Raw genomic sequence first — 7722 nt, forward strand, 5'->3', positions numbered from 1 at the left:
CTTCAAAAAAAATAATATACAAACCTTTTCTTTAAAATAGTTTGAGGTGCGCCATATACAAATAAAATCCTATAACATATGGCCCTCACATAAATACAAAATTAGTATAGAAAATGCCTTGAACTCTCGTAGTTTGCTGTAGGCGCGTTTAATTAAATAATTGTCATAGCTACGGGTACGGTTCCCGTGACGTGGTCGTGACACCTAATTTTTAAAATCCGGGGGTACATTTATGTGACCGGGCTACAATTTAATCTTGTTAATAAAATAAACATGTTGTGAATCATGGGTACAGTTCCCGTGACATGATTCGCGACATGTAATTAAATAAATAATAGTATAATAATTGGGTTATTAAAAGCGGTTTTAAAAGGAATAAAATGCACATAGGTTTCAAAGATGTTTTCTTAAAATCAAATAAATAGGCCAATATTAACAGTTGAGCGACCGTGCTAAAACCACGGAACCCGGGAATGCCTAACACCTTCTCTCGGGTTAACAGAATTCCTTACCTGGATTTCTGTGTTCGCGGACTGTAAAACAGAGTCAATCTTTCCTCGATTCGGTATTTAAAACGGTGACTTGGGACACCATGAATTATCCCAAGTGGCGACTCTGATTTTAAATAAATAATCATGTTTCCATTGTCACTTAAATTGGGAAAAACTCCTTTATACCCCTTCCAAGGGTTGTAAAAAGGAGGTGTGACAGCTCTGGCGACTCTGCTGGGGATTGAACCCAGAATCTCTTGTTCAGGGTTCAAGAATTCGAGCTTTGAATAATTGTTATATTTTGCTTTCATTTATTATCTGGTTTTAATTACATGTTTGGGCCTAATGTGCTAAGTGTTGCTTTTTATCGCTTTTGATATTATCTGAAATGTATATAAACTGTTATGAAACCCTTCTCTTCTCATCTTCGGGGATGTGCACACTAGCGTGACTCCTCTTCTGTTGGTGTCATACCCTAAATTAGGAAGAGGCTCGAACAAGTTACAAAGCCGGATGGCCTTTTGGTTCCCGGTACGTAACCCCCCTCGTCTCGAGTTGTCCGCTCGGGTACACAAGTCTAGAAAACATATCTAGGTTTTGAACTTAGAATAACTCAGCCTCATGCCGGTCCCTAGTAGGAACGCTTGTTTGCATCATATACATTTGACTTTAGGGACTCAACACAGGGGTTGGGTCCGTCTAGGACAGGCATACCCGAAAATAAAAGACCAACCTGATGCATTTTTATGTGCTACTTGTGCATTTAATTTGTTTTGTACTGCATGTTGACTGGCTTCTAGATTAAGTGAGGAAAACCAAAAAATATAAAAGAGAGAGAGAGAGAGAGAGAGAGAGAGAGAGAGAGAGAGACCAAGTGCTTAGTATGAGAGAGAATTTCATCCGTTACCCAAAATCCGGTACCCAAAACATCCTGAAACTCTGCCGAAATTTTTTGAAAAAAGAGTAGAAAAATCGTTTCAAAGTGTTATTATTTTTTCAATTGTGTCAAAACTGGCCGAACTACGCGGTTTTGATTCTCACCGGATGTGGGATACGTAGTCAACTCTCATCAGGTCCAGCCCCGCTTTTTGAAAAAATTTTGAAAAAATATATGAAGCGTTGTCATTTTGTCGTAAATAAAGTGGGTGATGTCGTTCTTGTCTAAATAGCCGAATGTCCCAACGGGACACTGGAGGGCTGTTTTTGCAAGAATAGCCGCTGACTGTGTTTTTGTCAAATTTTGGCCACTTAGCAAGCATAGCCCTAAAAACTTCCATTCAAAAGTGTTGAAGGGCCGTATTCGCAAAAGTAGCCCTGATTTCTTGATTTTTGCAAAAATAACCCCTTTTGTCAGTTTTTCAAATGAGATTCACTTTGTGTGTAAACCAACCACCCTAATCTAAATGTGCAAAATGAGCACGAGTCAAAACTTGCCAATGAAGGTTATGACCAAGATTCCTTTGGAGTTGTACATGTGGTGGGAAGATCTGGGAAAATCAGGACGAGATGTGGTCAACTGGTACTTGGGGGGTCTCACCGGGTTATTGAAGATCAGGCCTATAGGAGACATAATAAAAGCATTGGTTACATTTTGAGATCCCACCCACAACGTGTTTTATTTCTCGGACTTTGAACTCACACCCACTTTAGAAGAGATAGCCGGCTATATTGGGAGTACTGAAGCTTTGAGACATAAATATTTGGTTGCCCCGAGAGCCGTCACCCCTCACAAGTTTCTTGATTTGCTAAAAATAAGCAGGGGGTCCAATATGCAGATTTGGCGGTTGGGTTTTCTACTCCACAGTTCATATATCAGCGATACAGACACATAGAGGGATTCGAAAGCCCGGAGAGTAAAAATTGCAGCAAAGGAATCGACTAAAATGGGAAGAGCATAGATGATTCGCCTTCATGGTGGTATTTTTAGGCCTTTTAGTGTTTCTCAGGAAGGATGGGAATATCGATGTACGGGTAGCCAGGGTCGTCAACGCTTTGCTTACCCAGGCCAAAAGCACCCTTGCACCCATGATAGTGTCTGAAATATTCTGAGCTCTCACAGCCTACAAAGCCGAAGTAGTCTTTTTCGAAGGGTGCAACTTGTTGCTACAAATGTGGATGATTGAGCATCTATATCATCGTCCTCAGTACATGAACCATGGGTCAACGGGGGAAAACTGCATAGAGGAGTTTTATACAAGGGTCGACGGGTTCAACATGCCAGAAGGGGTCGCAGAATGGATATCTTGCCTCCACTCCGTCATTGCAGATCAAATAGAATGGAAGTTAGGTTGGCTTCCTGTTGATGAAATCATATACATGCCGGCCACTGGTCCTCACTTCCTCTTGATGGGTCTCATAAGTATACAGTCGTATGCTCCGTACCGGGTTTTCAGACAGCTGGGGAGATGTCAAATAGTTCCAAAGGACGAAGACCTTAGCACTTAGGTAGTCGAGATCGGTTTTGATGGTCAGTTTCACGAAGCGGCAGTTTGCCAGATCTGGAGTGAGTGTTAGTACTTAATAGCAAACACCCAAGTGCGTGATCTATCCAAGGGTGAAGTCTCGCCCAGTTACTTCACCTGATACAAAAGAAGTGTTGAGTTTGGAAGACCAGCCAAAAGACCCCATCTTCAAGAATTTGTCGAGGCATCACAGGAACAATGGGATTGGTTGGCCAAAGAAAATGAGTATAGGGCCACCATAAGCAAGCTGGAAAAGCAAGTTATAGATCTTTAATTTGAGAATGGTTTGCAAGCCGCTGCGGATGAGGGTGAAAAGAAAAATCTAGCTAAAGAAAATGACGCCCTCCGAGCCCAAATTCAAGAAATGAAAATAGCAGCCGAAAACCCCGCTAGAAGTACAAAAAATGAAAAACTTATAGATAACCTTAGGCAGAAAGTGGGTGAATATGGTTTTGATCTGAACAAGGCCGAGGGCGAACTGGAAAGAGCTCGAACAAAATTGGCTAAGAATGCGGAAGAACGAGCACGCTTGGTTAAACTGTTAAAAGAGAAATATGACAATGGAGTCGTGGGGTTGAAGAAAAAGATCACCGTCCTTGAGAACGAAATGACTAAGCAGGCAAGAGATTTCAAAGCAGAAAGAGAACACTATTATGCACTGATGTAAAAAGACCTGCAGCAGCTTAAAGAGCAGAATCATACAGCTGAACAAGTTTTGGGGGCCAGATCTCAGCAGATTGGACGGTTGCTACAAGAAAAGTGTATTATTAGGGAAAGGGTTAGGAGAATTGCGGACTACATTGTGATGAAGTTCAACGAGTGTGAAGACATGACCAGATCCATGTTCTTTGCTTTTGTTATGATTTTTGTCCGACAGATCATTGATGACTTGTTTCGCCTCCAAGAAGATATGGTGCAAAGGCCCGCAGCAAGGCCAACTCGAGCAGCAGCTGAGGCACTTATGTATTCTTGACTTTGTTTGTTCGAGTCTGTATTTTGTTAGTTTATTTTTAGAGTCTTTATTGTTAGTTTGTTAGTTCATTTTCGAGTCTGTATTTTCAGTTTTTCTTTTGAAGTTGTTGGTCCACTCATCGAGTTTGTCAGTTTTTATGTTTAATTCTGTAGGGGAAGTTGTCGTAATCAAGATGTTTTATTTTATTTTTTTTATTCTATGAAAATTTGAAAACCCCCCAAAAAATGTTTTTTTATTATTTTATTTCGCACATGCCCCAGAACTATGCTTGGTCTGATTCATGCGATGTTATAATATGTAGGCAATCCCCATAGGATTCGATCATAACCGTGAAATGAAAGAAAAAGAGGAGAGAAAACAAGAAAAACTGTGGAAAGGAAATAATGGCAAAACGAGAGAGTGAAAATGAGAGAATAAAATAATAAAAACAAGAATCAAGCAAGAAAAGCAGGAAAGAAAAAAAAAGAGAAAGAAATTGTAAAATGGAAATTAGTGAAAGTTGGGATGACGCAAGCAGTCGTTCAAATGCATAATAGAAATGGTTAACTGCTTAGGTGCATTGCATCCCCAATGTGCGGTTGCCTAGATATTAAGCTCGAATCGCTAATGAGTTTGCTTGTTGTCATCAAGTAACAGGCATGTGGTTAGTTTGTTTGGCATTCTGGCAACTCACCCGTGCAACAGCCGGTTTAAAGACAAGTTGATCATGGCTGGCCAAGAACTGGATGCAAGTGTTATTGATCCGTCAAGGGAAGGGGGAAGAGTCTGATGTTAATTTGAAAGAGGAGATACATAAGTTGAAATACCAAATGACAGAGATGTACCAGGCATGGATGAAAGGGCATCCACCACCATCATACCCCGCCAACTCTGCTTTCGTCCTGCACTGGCTCAGCCCCAAGAACCTCCCACTGTTGATTCATCTCCAAGCTTTCCCTATTACCACCACTACCAAGGAATCACTTCCCAAACTCCGCAAGCACCACCACCCAAACCAATCCCATACCCCCCTCCGCCAGCTGCCCCTATTTTCATGGCACCCTCACCCGCTACACTCCATCGATCCTCCAGTGAGCCCTTATTCCAGACCCAAGATAACCAATACTATCCCCCAAAGCCTACTTTCAAGGCCTCAGAGCATTACTCCTACACTCCTCGTTTGGACCTCCCAGTTAAGACTGAGAAACCACCTAAAAACCTAGAGCAGGATGAGATGTTCAGGAAGGTAAGAAGCCTGGAATAATCGTTCAGAAACTCAGGGATTGGGAGGCCAGGTGAGTGTAACCTACAAAGATTTGTGTCTATTTCCCGATGTTCTGTTGCCTACTGGATTTAAGATGCCTAAATTTGATCTATATGACGGCACGGAGACCTGGTGGCCCATTTAAGGGGATTCTGCAGTAAAATGAGAGGAGCTGGTGGGAACGATGAGCTGTTAATGGCGTACTTTAGCTAGAGTCTAAGTGGCTCGGCATTGGAGTGGTACACTCGTCAAGATCACAGCAGATGGTATACTTGGGATGATTTGGCCCAAGCATTCGCTCGTCATTTCCAGTACAATATCGAGATTGTCCCAGATCGTTTGTCTTTGACTAAGATTGAGAAGAAGCCTAGTGAAAGTTTCAGAGAATATGGTTTTCGCTAGAGAGAACAAGCGGCAAGAGTTAACCCCCCAATGGAGGAGAGTGAGATGGTGGAGTACTTTCTGCAGGCTTTGGAGCCTACCTATTTTGGTCATCTGATATCGGCCATAGGCAAGTCTTTCAACGAGGTAGTGAAAATGGGTGGTATGGTGGAAGAAGGGCTTAAATCAAGCAAAATCATGAGTTACTCAGCTATCAAGGCAAATACCCAAGCATTTCAGAATGGTACTGGGGGAGTGATTGGAAAAAATAAGAAAGAAGATGTGGCAACAGTTGATTCAGGATCATAGTTTGGACCTAGGGGCCCATCACATCAATATACCCAACCTCGACCACATCACCGAACCTACACCCAAACCCCATATAATCCACCCCAACACTACTTCCCATCACCAGACCCTCATATTTCTGTCCACCACGCCCAGACATATACTCAACCTCCTACCTACGCACAATGGCGTGCCCCAGCCCCACAAAACACCTACCCAGCTCCACAAAATGCTTACCTATCCCCACAAGCCTACCGAAACCCTACCGGCCCAGGTTTCTGATCCAATCCAGCATTCAAAAATGATAGGTTACAGCGGAAGTAAACTTTCACCCCGTTGGGGGAGTCTTATACTAGCTTATTCCATAGATTGAGGCAGTTGGATATGTTGAGGCCAATTGAGTCGAAATTGCCAAACCCTCCTCCAAAGAATCTTTATTACTCCTTGAGGTGTGAATATTATTCTGGTACTTCGGGGCATGATACAGAGAAGTGCTAGAACTTGAAAAATGCCATCCATGAGCTCATTGATACAAACCGGATTGAAGTCCAGACTCCAAAAGCACCCAACATCAATCAGAACTCATTGCCAACCCATGAGGAAACAAACATTATCGAGATAGTACACAAGGGAGGGGAGCCCAAGAAGCCTTCACAGACCGTCATGATGATTCAATCCAGTGAGGTCAAGCCAGTTAAAAAACCAACGATTGAAGGATCAGTGAACAAGTTGAGCAGGACAAACGGTGAACCATCTGTGGTAGTTAAGAAAAGATCCCCAAGTGATGTTGTGGAAAAGCAAAAAAAGTCAAAAGTAGTTGTGCCAGGAGTGGCAAACAAGCCTATCATAATTGTAGAGGGTTCTCGTACGGATCATGTCATCATCAAGCCTGTAACCCAGTTGCCGGTAATCAAAACCAAGGCTATCCCATGGAACTATGAATGGGTGATAATGACCTATAAGGGAAAGGAAGTAAAAGAAGAAGTTAATGAGGCCCAGGGATTAACTCGTTCGGGGAGATGCTTTGCCCCGAAAGAGCTAAGGAAAGCTAAAACATCCAGAGATAATCCATTTCTTGTAAAGAAAGCAGTCACTGAAGAAGAGGCGAAGGAGTTTCTGAGAAAAATAAAGGTACAAGATTACCCCATTATGGAGTAGTTGAGAAAAACGCCTGCTCAGATTTCCTTGCTATCATTGCTAATCTATTCAGACTAGCATCGTTGGGCCCTGATGAAAATCCTAAATGAAGCTCATGTCCCCGACAAAATTTCAGTAGACCATCTAGAAAAGATCGCTAATAAAATATTTGAGGGGAACAAGGTCACCTTCTCTGATGAAGAACTACCTATGGAAGGTACTGAACATAACAAAGCTCTCTATCTTACGGTAAAATGTGAAGATTCTATGGTCACCAAGGTGTTAGTTGACAATGGTTCCAGTGCAAACATTTGCCCTCTCTCTAATCTGAACAAGCTGAAAGTTGATGATTAGAGGATTCACAAAAACAACATATGCATTCGGGGTTTTGACGGTGGAGGAAAAGACTCGGTTGTTGATATAGTGCTTGAATTGAAAATAGGACCGGTGGAATTCACCATGGAGTTTTAGGTACTGGATGTAGCTGTCTCTTACAATTTGCTACTAGGACGGCCTTGGATTCATGCCGCCAAAGCAGTCCCGTCCACTCTGCACCAGATGGTCAAGCTCGAATGGGATAGACATGAGATTGTCATGCATGGTGAGGATAATCTGCGTGCTCACAATGATGCCTATGTCCCATTCATTGAGGTTGAAGATGACAAAGGGCCTTAGGTCTATCAAATTTTTGAAACAGTGTCGGTCGAGAAAGTTCCAGAAGGGAAATGTGTTCCAACTCTAAAGGTA

Source organism: Nicotiana tabacum, chromosome 1, assembly GCF_000715075.1.
Source record: "Nicotiana tabacum cultivar K326 chromosome 1, ASM71507v2, whole genome shotgun sequence".
Taxonomy (NCBI): domain Eukaryota; kingdom Viridiplantae; phylum Streptophyta; class Magnoliopsida; order Solanales; family Solanaceae; genus Nicotiana; species Nicotiana tabacum.